Source organism: Capsicum annuum, chromosome 4, assembly GCF_002878395.1.
Source record: "Capsicum annuum cultivar UCD-10X-F1 chromosome 4, UCD10Xv1.1, whole genome shotgun sequence".
Lineage (NCBI taxonomy): Eukaryota > Viridiplantae > Streptophyta > Magnoliopsida > Solanales > Solanaceae > Capsicum > Capsicum annuum.
Genome location: NC_061114.1, coordinates 172,281,259 through 172,295,740, shown reverse-complemented (window position 1 = coordinate 172,295,740; position 14,482 = coordinate 172,281,259).

Genomic DNA, 14,482 nt, shown 5'->3' with positions numbered 1-14,482 from the left:
TCAACATAAACCCTATAAAGATAATTCCTCTAAATCTTTAAGGAAAAACCATTGCTTCCAACTTAGATCATGAGTCGAGTAATTCATTTTATAAGGCTTGAGTTATCTTGAAGCATATGTCATAGCCTTGATATTTTGTATCATCATACATCCAATTCCCACTCTGGAAGCATCACAATAATCCACAAATCCAACTAAACCCTCAAGCAAATTCAAAACTAGAGTGGAGGTGAATCAAGTCTTCAACTCCTGAAAAACCCTTCTCGCAATAATCTGACCACTGAAACATATATTTCTTCTGAGCCATCCGAGACATAGGAGAAAAATAGAGGAAAATCCTTCAACAAACCATCTTTAGTAACCAACTGAACCTAAGAAACTCCTAATATCTAATGGAGAGATAGTTCAGGCCAATTCCTAACTGTTTTGATTTTTTGATGATCAATCTGAATGTCTTTACCGAAAATAATATGAAAAGGAAATATTGTTGATTTCAACCATAATTCACAATTATTGAACAAAGCAAATAACTGGTGATTTTGTGATTCTATATGACAATCCTCACATGGTCTGCATGTTTATCCTCACTCTAAGAATAAATGAATATGTCATCAATAAATACAATGATAATCATTTCCAAATGATACTTGAACACCTTATTCATCAAGACCATAAAAGCTATAGGAGAATTTATTAGTCCAAGAGACTTAACAATAAATTGAAGTAGCCATACTAGGTTCTTAGGTCTATCTTCGAAATGTAATATTCTCTGACTGAGCTAATGATAGTCGGATCTAAGGTCTATCTTAGAAAATCAATTGTCATCTTAAAGTTGGTCGAAAAATTCATACCCTATGGATGGGAGAGTTATTCTTGAATGTGACTTTGTTCAACTGATGATAGTCCATGCACATTTTGAGATAACCATTTTTTTTGTGCACAAAAAGAACTGAAGCGCCCCAAGATAGATGTTAGGAAGGATAAAACCTTTGTATATTGAGATCTTTTAACTTCTTATTTAGTTCTTTAAGCTTAGTTGGTTCCATTCTATAGGTGGAATTAAAATGGGTTAGGTATCTAGAAGGAGATATATTCCAAAGTTAATTTCCTGCTCAAGAGAACTCTGAGAAGATCTTTGAGAAACACTTTTGGGAACTTATTCACCACTAAAACTGACTCAAGAGTTGGGGTCTTGGACTTTGAATTCTTAAATTAAAAAATATAATAGATACACCCTTTGGAAATTACTTTTATAGACTTAAGGTAAGAGACAAACTGACCTATAGGCACTGAGGTACTATCCTTCCACTCTAAGATTGGATCATTTGGAAATAAAAAAAGGACTATCAAATTTCTATAATAAATTAAGGCATACCAAAAGTGGAGCTAATCCATTCCAAGAATAACAACAAAATTTGCATGTCTAACTCAGCAAAATCAACTGAGTTGACCTTCTGAGAAACTATGACTAGGCAATTTTTGTATCCATCTAGCTATGACTGAATAACCAACTAGAGTAGAGACTAAGAAAGCATCTAAAAGGATATTGGACTGTCACCGAAGTCTACTTCTATATAGGAAGTTACAAAAAAAGTATGGTTGTGGGATCTAACAATGCATATATATGAATATTAAAGACCTGTAATGTACTAGTGTTACATCATGAGAACCTTCTTGATCCTATTGGGTCTGAAGGGCATAGAACCTATTTTGATGCTTCTCACCAGCTACACTAGATGATGCACCCTACTAAATCAAGCAACCCAGTAGAGCTGCTTAAAAGTTGGACTTATTTTTGTAACGAGTATCTCTGCCTCTCTACGAAGCCACTTGATACTTCCTCAATCTGTGGCCTGACTTGCAAAACCTAAAAAAAATATCACTATCACCATACACTCAACCTTATGGCTCTTTCCACACTTCTTTCAAAATAATTTAGTACAAACACTACTCACACTACCTTGGGACTTGAGCCATGTATTATATCTTGATTATCTTGCCTGAAATTAGGCACTAAAACATAAGAAGAATATGGGGATGGAGATAAATATTTTTATTAACACTAAAAATATTACCTCTATCTAACTTCCCTTAGAGAAGTTAAAATGGCCTATTCTGGCCCTCATATTCTCCCTTTCATTCTCCTTGATTTTCTCTTCATTAATTTTTTGAGCATAGACCATCAACCTTGAAATGTCCATCTCTTTCACTAACATAGCAGCCCTATACTCTATGGCCAGATCCTCAAAAATACCAACTACAAACTTACTCATGGGGTCTCTAGAGTCAGCAACCATTGGTGGAGCATACTTTCCAAGATGAATAAATTTAAGAGAATACTATTTACAAGTTGAAAAACTTAAGAGAATACTCTTTCAAATTCATGTTCTTCTACTTCAATATCATTAACTCCTAAACTTTTCTTCCCTTAATTCAAATAGGAAAAACCTATCCAGGGAAGCAGCAACAAACTCATCCCACTCCACAAGCCCTTCATCTGCAGCTCTATCCTCTTTCCACTACTTACACCAAGTTTGGTCCACTCTTTTAATTTAATAAGTAATCAAATTAGCACTTCGACTGGACTGACAATCATAATCTTAGTGACCTTCTAAATATCATTGAGGAACTTCTATAGTTCCTCATCATCCCTATAACAAAAAAAATCAAGTGGATTCATCTGAGTGAAATCCCAGACCCTAGATGTTGTCGCACTAACTGTCAAATTAAATAGTGCTACAGCCTGCTGGTTAGTCTAGGTGGTCATAGATTGAGTTAGCATCATAAACGTAGTCTTAAACTCAGCATGCGAGTTATTTTGATTCAAAGGTTCTACTGGGGTTGGTGGTGCTTGTTAGTTTTTGTTTCAATGGCTCCTTTCATTAGCTCTTCTAGGAGGCATATTAAAAAATGATTTCAATAGAGTCCACACTCTATTGCATGCTATGAATATAAAAGAAGTGATTTTTTTCCTAAAACATCTCACTAACCTCTCACTCATAAGTGTGGTGTATTTCATACCTACGAATAAGATTCTAGTTAAAGCGGTTTTCAGGTACCCAAGGATACTTTAAAATTGATGCTCTGATACCAATTTTGTCTTGACTGGAGACTACCCCAAGTTGTAATATGGTTCTTAGATTCACAAGTGACCCGAATCTAACCTATGTCTTGGTATGACATTATGAATATCGAAATAAACTTAAAATCACTGATGTGGAAATTAATAATCAAAGTAATGAGCTTGGAAATAAGCCTAGGTGACAATATCTAAATAAAGCCAAAAAATGAAAATATAATCTAGATGTCTGAAAGTCTCTAAATAATATGAGTTATTGGTACAAGCTCCCAGCTAACTCTAACGATCTGAAACTTAAATAAAACATAAATTATATTCCAGAAGTTATTCCTCAAGTGATGAGGTTTCACCAACTTTGTTATTGATAGAGGGAGGTCATACTATGTGAGTTCTAAATGTTGAATGTCAAAACATATATATAAGAAAATATAGCAAAACAAAAAGTATATTATTAGTTTTTTAAACATACTGAGTATGTGAGATGGGCATGATCAAATATAAGCTGAAAATGCTGGAAATGACACGATAAACTGCATATGAAGCTAATACATGTAAATTAATAGAATGAAAAAGTAATAACTATGTAGTGGTATAACAATTTAAACAAACTAAATACAAGTTCATACATATATCTGAATTTAAACTGTGGACTGTGGGAATTACTGTTAACAAACATACCCCAATATGAGCTAATTGAGATCCAACCTGTCACCTCAGCTAGAAAGATGCTCTGGACCTTGCCAAGGGTATAAACACTAAACTGATATGAATCCATTAAACTAATGTCCAAGAACTGATATGAATCCATTAAACTAATCTCCACAAGGACTAAGGTATCAAACCTACTCTGATGGGTAACTCTTTAAAACCTAGAATGGCATCGTAGTTCAGGAACTTAGAGACTTTTACTAAAGGTCCCAGCCTAACTGATGAGTGAGCCTCCATCCCTGCATCCACGTGGTGCTAAGTACTACTCCCAACTAAAGAACTACTGATAACTAGAATGTTCAATATTACTATTAATCTAAAGACTAAAAGTAACTAATTTATCTAAAAGCATTCAAGTTATAAAAATCAAAGGATTTAGTAATCAAAAACATATGCACAAAATCCTAGTTCATCGGGTGTTCATAACCCACCATCTCTAAAGAATTCAACTATTACGAAAATTTTCATAAATTGAGTAAATTAAGGAATTTCATAACTCAAGTCCAACAATCATGGATTTTACCTTATAATGAGGATTTTAATTGTGAACATGCTATGGTACTGAAATTCATAGTAAAATATGGGTTTATAACTCAATAATATCAAGGAACTGAAATATCAAGAGATTTACAACATTCATGAACCCAAGGCTCTGAGAAAGGAATTAACTAGGAATTTGAGTTAACATTGGGACTCAATGGGTGAAAGGAAATGCATTGATTAAATCCCACATACTTGGATACAAGAATCCTAAAGGAACTTTTAAACTTGGGGTCTGAAGTTGAAGAACCTTAATTCTGCCTTAGAAAAAAAAATTGTCTCTATCTTTATGTTCTTGCTAAGTATTGATTGTATTAGGAGGAATGGGGGACTTAGGGTAATAATATGATAAATAATGAGCCTTGAAATAGATAAACAATGTCCTTTTGATGTTAAAAAAATAGAAAAATACCAAGCAATCCTTTTAAAATTTTTTGGAAAGTTGTTGGAGTTCTTTCCAATAACCCACATGACAGCTCGTTGGGCCTGGTCATAGATCGTGGCTTGAGTCTTCGTCAGGGATTTATTTTGTGTTTAACTTTTTAGTGGACACAAGATACCACATAGACCATGGATCCTTCTCACAAACTGTGGAGCCTTCCCCTGACCCGTCAGTTCGTCTAATGGTCTATCGCTGACAACTTTGATAGTACTTTAGTAAAATGGGTATAACATTTTACTTTGATGCCATATTAAGGCAAAATTGGATGTGTTTAAAATAAAATTCAAATATATATCATTGGTTGGGTCTTGATATAAAAAATACTTCATAATATAGGACATATGCTCGTTTGAAGTTGACTATAGGAAGATTCTTCAAAATAAATCAATCAGTAAAGAGGGGTTTAACTTGGTTATAAGCTAGGAGTTACTTGTAGCCTTAATACATGTGAATGCATATCTGAATGATTAATATGTCTAAATCTTAAGGAATTACGCATATCGTAAGATTCAAATATCTAAATCTGAATGCATATCTGAATGATCAAGATGTTGTCTTCAAATCTGAAAACTTAATGGTTAAAACTATTTGTTTTTCAATATCTGAATATCCAAAATTTATTCATCTGAATATATAATAAAAATATAATTCAAATAAAAATTATTTATGTATTAGAAAAGTATTTGATTTAATACAATAAAATTATTATTTAATTGAAAACAAAATTTATATTTGTTAGTGATAATGGAGATGGTTTGTAATGGTGGTTGTGGTGGTAATGATTGATGTTAGTGATTAGTAATATTGGTGGTGATAGTTGTGATAGTAGAGATGTTTTATATTGTTTTGATTGTTATGATGGTGGTGATTGGTAATGGTAGTAGTAGTAGTGATGTAAAGTTGGTTGATGTTAGTAGTTGGAGGCGTTGATTGTGATAGCTTAGAAATGAATGACTGATAGTTGATGATGTGTTGGTGGTAGTTGAAGATATTGATAGTTGTGATGGTGGAGATAACTATTAATGGAGATATACTGTAGTGATGATGGTGGTGGGAGTGGTGGTAGAGGTAGCGACACCGATGATAATGGTGGTAATGGTGGTGATGGCCAAAGAATGTGTGGATGTTGATGATGTGTTAATGGTAGTTAGCGGCAATGGTAGTTGTGATAGATGAGTTAGTTAGTAGTTAGGATTGGCCAAAAGTGGTTGATGATGGTGGTGGTGTTGGCATTGACTTTGACAGTGGTGATAGTGGCAGATATAATAGAAATAATAGAGGCGCTAAATATAATAGCTTCTTAAAAACTGTAGTTTGTAGAAATTATAATTGTGAATGGTGATTGTGAGGGTGGAGGTGGTTGGTGGCTAAGTGGTGGTTGATAATGATGGTAATGGTAGAGGTGGTTAGGGTGGTGACTGATGATTATGGATAGAGTGGTCGTGAATATTATACAACACAAGAATACCTCTTAATGATTAAGACTTAGTTCTAGATTTGAATGATTAAGACATATTCAGACCTATTAAGAGCCAAAATCTTAATAAAACACAAATGGACTTAATGGTCTTAAGTCTGGATCATTAAGATTCAGGTCTCCATTAAGTGCAAACAAATGGGGCCTATATGTCCTTGAAGCATGATTTGAATCTCAGCGGCCATGCCATAAAGAGAAAAATAGCTACCTAAACTATGGATTCCTACACATGGTTCTAGTCTAAGATTCCTAACGAAAGCTAAGAAAGCCAGAATGAGGAAATAAACTTAAACATTTTATATAGACCCCTATGTTGCATGCAATCTATACAATGCACTATCGCATAGAGCAAAACTGACTGTAGCCTACCTAGATATCGAACAGTAGCCTCGAAAAGTGCATAAGCTACTCATCCCCTTTATATGATCTTCGAAAACTATTTTGCACAAGATGTTTCATACAGGAATTTCTACTTACTTATAATAGCAAAGGGCCCAATGAAGTTGTATGAAAGTATAATACCCGTGCCTTTTCTTAGCTTGAAATCATCACCAAGATGTTTGAAATTGCTTTAAAATGTGAATTTAATTTTATACGCATGGTATTTTTATGATTTTCACTTTCCATCACGTGGGAAATTGTTTAAGCTTTCCATCGATATCAATTTTATCAAAATTCGATGTCAAATAAGAAAGTTATGTCTGAAAAACAAAATGCAGGAAATTCACCTAGGTGCGACGGTATGGCTCGACGGGCCATCGCAGGTTTGACTGACCGTCAGTAGCCGCCGTCGTAGCAAACCAATAGACCCTATTTCTATTCATGTACGATGGCATGACTCGACAGACCGTCGTAGGTCCGAAGGACCATTGGAGATCACCATCGAAAAGAACCAGTGGGACTAGTTTCTGTCCCTGACCAATGATGTGGATTGATGTACCGCCAAAGGTCTGCCAAACCAACGGAATCCACCATCGGAGTCTTCTTGTAGAATCCAGTTTTGTCCAGGTTCAATGGCGTGGCCCAATGGATCATCGCAGGTCTGACGTACCGTCAGAGACCACCGTTGAACCTTACATTCAACTTTTCCAGGTTGTTTTAAAAGGGGTATTTTGGTCATTTAGCACCCATCTATAAATACCCATTTTTTCACGACTTCAGCCACTTTATCGATTACTATTTCACAAAACAAAATTAGGGTTTCTCTATAAATTTAATCTCCAAGAATAAGATTCAATCTTCTTCAAGAACTGAGGGATTTTAATTCTCCAAGATTCAAGAACATCATCCCAGGTATGCATAGTGTTCATTCATGGACCCCTTTCGTCCATGAAGTCCAAGAACCCTTTTCTAAAACTTAAATTATGGATTTCCTTCATGTTTTCATGATTTGGATTGCTCATGTTCATGTTGATAAATGAGAAATTGATTTCTATTTCATGATTGTTGGTATTTTCCAAGTGGGTTTAATAACTATAGTTATAGATTCATGAAACCCTCAGATTTAAACCTTTGAATGATGAAATTAGAAGTGAATAATGATGTTTACACATGTCATGTCTGAAATATGTTTGATTAAATGCCTAGATGAAGGAATATTTTTAACTAGCATGTTATCATGAAATCCCCATGTATGTACATGTTTATGCCTATTACATGTTTGATGAAATGCTCCTATGAATGTAGTATGTATTATGATGTCAGTCAAGTCCTCAAGTAAATCATGCTATGTCAGTTTTCTTCTATCGAGTCCTGGGGGTACTTGTACCCAAAATATTAGCTGTGTGCCTAGATCCATGTCATGTTTTCATGATACTCTCAATCAAGCTATGAACTATTAGACTTCAGATAGTCTTATGACTCAGGAAAAATCTCCATGATCTCATGACTCACTCAGTTGTAAGAAATCAATAGTATTCCGTCAATCAACTGAACTCAGGAACTTAGCTCATGATCAGTTTAGTAAATCATGTTTAGTGTCTATTCAGATGGGAGTAGGAATTAGCACCGAGTGAACCCAAGGATGGGAACTCATTTGTATTATGAGGGTGTGATTCCTAGAAGCAATCCTTGCATTCCAGAACTATGTATCCAGTATAGTTTGAGACATCGTAGCCTGATATATCAGGGCAGATGAGGTGGCTTAACCTGTTATGTGAGGGTTTCCACCATTCTCGCTAGATTTACCTGTTATATAAGGGTTACTCACATATTGTCCTTACCAGTGGCGTGGTATTGACACCCTTCTAATCATGGCATAGATTGGACACTAGCTCAGCTATTATAGTATATTTGGGGTATGTCTGTTAGATACTACTTCCCACAGTTTTATGTTACAAAATCAGGACTTTCATAAACAGTCAATCAATCTCAGCAATAGAACTCAGATAGTTATACAGATTTCAGATTGTCAGACACAGTCAACTCATACATAGTATGAAACTCAGATAGTTCCATCAGATTTAGGATTGTCAGACATCGTCATCCACGTTATCAATTATATTTAGATTCATTCATGTTCTTAGTATTCAGATTTAGTAATCATGTTATCACAGAGTCAGTTATAGTTACGTACCCATGTAGGCATTCTTACATTCATGTTAGACAGTCAGTTAGCATTATTCATGCATATGAACCATTTCGTATAGCCTACTTCACATGTATACTTAGTACATTCCATTGTAATGATGCATTCGCGCTATGGTGCTTTCTTTTTTATGTTACACCATAAGTCTAGGGACATGTGCTCCAAATCAGCAGTAGATTTTAGTTTTCAGCAGTCAGATTAGAAGTGTGTCCTTATCCTCCAAGGACATGATTAATTCCACATTTTCTCATTATTCATTTTATTAGTTAGAGTTAGTTAGGTACATTTCTCATTAACTTCTTATTCAGATTATTCAGATAGTAGAGGATTTCAGACTAGATGCAGATTAGATACAAACTATCATATTTATACTTTAGTAATTCCAGTTTTGTTTTTTGGGTATTTTAATACCCCATACATATGTTATGTTATTCAAATTATGTTCAGCATTGAACCTTATGGCCTTTCAGTGCATGTTTCTGCAATATTATGTCATATTTGCTGTGTACAGGTACAAATATCAGTCATGGGTTAGCTTGTGGTCCTTTGGGGTCATGAGCACCGTGTAGCATTTTGGTTCATCAAATTGGGGCATTACAAACAAACTTGGTATCAGAGCCAGGTTCAATAGAGTCCTAGGAAGTCTAAAAATCATATCTATTAGAGTCTTGTACATTGGTATGTTGTATGCCACATTTATGTCCAGGAGGCTATAAGATGTTTTAGAAATAGTTTCTCTTCTTTTAGTATTTATGTCGTGCCAGTGAGCATAATCACAAGTCAGTCTCTCAGTCTAATCTGCTTCTTCTCTTTATTTTAGAGTATACCTCCTAATAGAAAGAATCAGTCAGCCCCTCAGCTCGAAGAACCTTTGGGCGATCATGTTTCTCATGTGGAGTTCAGGATCGCATTTACCACTCTTGCTCAATCAATCGTTGCTCATAATGAATGTCCAATAGTTATTCCAGCCAACCTAGTGGCCAATTCAGTTGCAGCTAGGATTTAGGACTTCACCCGAATGAATCCTCCAACCTATCTCAGGTTTAAGGTAGATGAAGACCCTTAAGAATTCATTGATCAGATCCAAAAAATTACAGACATCATGTGGGTGATTACTGTTGAGAGTGCTGCCCTAGCTGCATACCAGTTGTAGGATGTGGCTCATGCTTGGTTCAAACAGTGGAAGTTTAAAAGGGCAGATGACGTAGGTCCTATAGAGTGGGAAGAGTTTATCACTACATTCCTTGAAAGATTCTTTCTCCAAGAGCTTTAAGAAGACAAGGTGCTAGAATTCATCAACCTCAAGCAGAGTAATATGATGGTGAAAGAGAATTCTCTAAAGTTTACTCAATTAGGCAGACATGCCCCTCATGTGGTCGTAGAAAGTAGATCTAAGATGAGTAAATTCACTTCAGGGGTGAATGACAATGTGGTTAATGAGTTCAGATCCTCCATGCTGAACTGTGACATGACGTTAGCTAGGATTATGACCCATGCTCAGCAGATAAAAGAGCAAAAAATTAAGTAGAAGGAGAAGTAGAAAAAGAGAGCAAAGACAGGTGGTTTTAACTTAGCTAAGCCTAAATTAGAAAGAGGAAATTGTTCTCAGTTTGGTCCTAAGTCCTCAGTTCTAGCTCTCTCCACAGGCAGTGCTTCAGTTTCTAAGTTCATAGAGGGAAACAGAGAGAAAGCGCCAGGCTCTAAAACCCAAGGTAGTATTAGCAGTGCCCATACCTATCCTCTTTACCAGACTTGCGGTAGGCACCATCAGGGTATGTATAGAGCGGGTAGTGTCATTTATTTTTGTTGTGGCAATCCAGGCACGAAGTTAGAGACTGTCTTTAGCCAGGTCCTCAGGGTCAACAAAATCACTCTTCAGCTCAGTTTGGTCGCCCAAATCAGCAGGGTGCCACTTCTAGTGCTACTAGCGGGCAACGCCCAAATCATCTTTATGCTCTTCAGACTCGACAAGATTAAGAAAGTTCTCCTAATGTAGTTATTAGTACGTTACAAATATTTCATGTGCATGTTTACGCTTTGCTAGACCCATGAGCTTCTTTGTCTTTTGTTAATCCTTATATAGTAGTTGATTTCAGAATCAGTCCCAAAATCCTAGCAGAGCCCTTCTCAGTCTCCACCCCAGTGGGTAAAACCATCATAGCCCGGCGGGTATAGAGAAACTGCCCAATTATGATACTTTAGAAAGTCATTTCAGCAGACTTAGTCAAATTAGAGATGACTGATTTTGATGTCATTCTCATCATGGATTGGCTTCATTCCTGCTATGCCTCAATCAACTGCGAATATTCAGATGTCTTTCTCGAAGATCTTCCAGGAATTCCTCCCAAAAGGGAAATAAACTTTGGTATTGATCTTCTTCCAGACACTCAGCCTATCTCTATACCGCCTTACAGAATAGTACAAATAGAGCTTAGAGAATTGAAAGAATAGTTGAAGGATCTCTTAGATAAGGGATTCATCAGACCCAATATTTCTCCATGGGGCGCACCAGTCTTATTCGTGCACAAGAAAGATGGTTCTCTAAGAATGTGTATAGATTACCGTCAACTCAATAAAGTCACTGTTAAGAACAAGCATCCTCTTCCCAGAATCGATGACTTATTTGACCAACTTCAGGGTGCCAGTTATTTCTCAAAGATAGACCTCAGATCTGGCTATCATCATCTTAGAGTTAGAGAATGTGACATTCTGAAGATAGCTTTTCATACGCGGTATGGTCACTTCAAATTTCTAGTCATGTCGTTTGGTTTTACCAATGCCCCAGTAGCTTTTATGGACTTGATGAACCGTGTGTTCAAGTAGTACTTAGACATGTTCATTATAGTCTTCATAGATGACATTCTGATCTATTTCCTCATTGACCACGACCATGCAGACCATCTGAAAATAGTACTTCAGATCCAGTTCTAGCTCTTCCAGAAGGTTCAGATGGATTCGTAGTTTATTGTGATACATCTAGAATGGGTTTAGGTTGTGTCCTCATGCAGTATGGTAAGGTCATAGCCTATGCCTCCAGACAGTTAAATCACCATGAGAAGAATTTCCTACTCATGATCTTGAGTTAGCAGCCGCAGTCTTTGCCTTGAAGATTTGGAGCCATTATCTATACGGTGTTCATGTAGACGTCTTAACAAATCATAAAAACCTTCAGTATGTCCTTTATCAAAAAGATCTCAATCTTTGTCAAAGAAGGTGGTTAGAGGTCTTGAAAGATTATGACATGAGTGTCCTTTATCATCTGGGCAAGGCCAACGTAGTGGCCGACTTAGTAGACTGTCCATAGGTAGTGTTTATCATGTTAAGGATATTAAGAAGAAGTTAGCTCAAGAAGTCCACCAGCTTGCCAGGTTAGGCGTTTATATTGCCTACCTCAGATGTATACTCAGTACATTCCATTGTACTGATGCATTCGCGCTATGGTGCTTTTTCTTATGTTACACCATAGGTCCAGACACATGTGCTCCAGATCAGCAGTAGATTCCAGTTTCCAGCAGTCAAATTAGAAGTGAGTCCTTATCTACCGAGGACATGATTAATTCCTCATTTTCTCATTAGTCATTTTATTACTTGGAGTTAGTTGGGGACATGTCCCATCAACTCCTTATTCAGATTATGCAGACAGTAGAGGCTTTCAGACTAGATGCAGATTACTTTTTGTATATTAATTTATGTGACACATGAAATCTTGAGAGTCAAACAACTTTTTTAACTGTAATTTTGAAAATTATTAATTATTGTGATTTAAAGTAATTTTTACACTATTTTCAAATATATAGATTATAGGAAAAAAAAGTTTGACTATTGAAATATTTTTATACAAATGAAAATACAAACATAGATAGTGATAATATTCACAAATAAATTAAAGAAACAAATAACATAAATACACTACTTAACATACCTTATTTACACTCACTTCCTGAATAATTACAAAAATCTCTTAAAGAAATTTCTCTCTTCTTTTCTACATACCACAGCCCACAAAAATCGGCTATGATAATGGCAAGACCCACCAAATCTAACTTTTAGAGATAATCGGCTAAAAAATTAGCTACAACAATGGCACAGCCCACCAATTTCTCTCTCTTCTATTTCTTTAGCTCCTTCTGCAAATCCTTGACTCCCATTATCCTCTACAAACATTTGTTAATTGAATACCAAAATAAATAAATAAAAGGGCAAAACCTTAGTGTAGAAAAGAAATAAAAGAATAACTATTGCACAAATATTAATCAAAAATCTTACCCAAAAACTGTAGAAGAAGAAGATAAAGTGTTTCAACAATAAACTTAATGAGAATTTGGTGAAAGTGCAGCGGAGCAGTGGACGGAGGAACCACCAGCGATGTCTTCTTCAAAAATAAAAGCTAAAGAGGATACATCACGATGTCCTCTACTAAAGGTATGCCAAAAAGTATCATCGGTTCTCTTGTGCTTCTGATAATTTGAAAAGACAGATCATATTCCAAATCACTTAATTAATTATGTATCAGCTGCTGATTTGTTCATTATAATACATAACATTTTATTTATTTGATCACACCATAACCATATGAATTAATTTGCATGAGGAAAAGATACATTTTTATTTATGTATCAGAGCTCATCATTGTCGTTCAGTTACACAAATGTTGAAAATATACATGTCACTATGTATTAGGTCACATCAAATCCTTTGTAGATACATAAACAAAAGATACATGACATTTATGTACCTTTCTTTTGAAGGATATATATCTTATGTTATACTATATGTTACAATTTTTAATGTTATGAATATCCAGATAATGATTACATATATATTTTTATTAATTATAATTTTTAATATTTGCAGGGCATGAAATGTTCATTGTGATTATGCTATAAAATTTAAAAATGTGAAAAGGCAGAGATTGTGAATTTTGATAGAATTCAAGAATTAGCTTGATTTTGTATAAGAAATTTGAATTATGATTTTTTTTTGTTTTTAAGGGATGAAACATTCGTAATCCAATCATTATTTTGTGAATTTCTTCTCAAATAGTGCTAATTTAGTTATTTATAGTAGTTTTTAAGATTCTTTTTTTATAAAATATATATTCAGCAAATGTATCTTTACACATTTAAGTATCAGGTGAACATAAAAGAAGAAATTTTTTGTAAATATGATAAATATCGGGATTTTCTGTAATTATGGTATAGACTATCGATATTTATGAAAATTCTCCTAAAATAAAAGTGAAAAATACAAAATTTGATGGGCCTAATTTTCAGAAGAGTGCAAAATTCAATGGTCTAATAAATATGCAGCTAATTTTAAAAGACCAAAAAAATTATTGCAGTTGAGTCTTAATAACAAGACCTCATGCATGTAATATCCGGCGCTGGACCACCAAGTCAAAGAAAATAATACATTGAGGAAGCACACAGCTGAAGCACACATCCTGACGATCAGTTGTGTGCTTCTCTTTTTTTCCTTTCCCTCTTATTAGTTAGTAATTATTTGAAAAGATTTTTGACTATTAAAATATTTTTATGCAAATGAAAATACAAACTATAGATAGCCATGATATTTACAAATAAATTAAAAGTGGAATATGCAAAATTTAATGGTTCTAGTTTTTAGAAGAGTGCAAAATTTAATGACCCA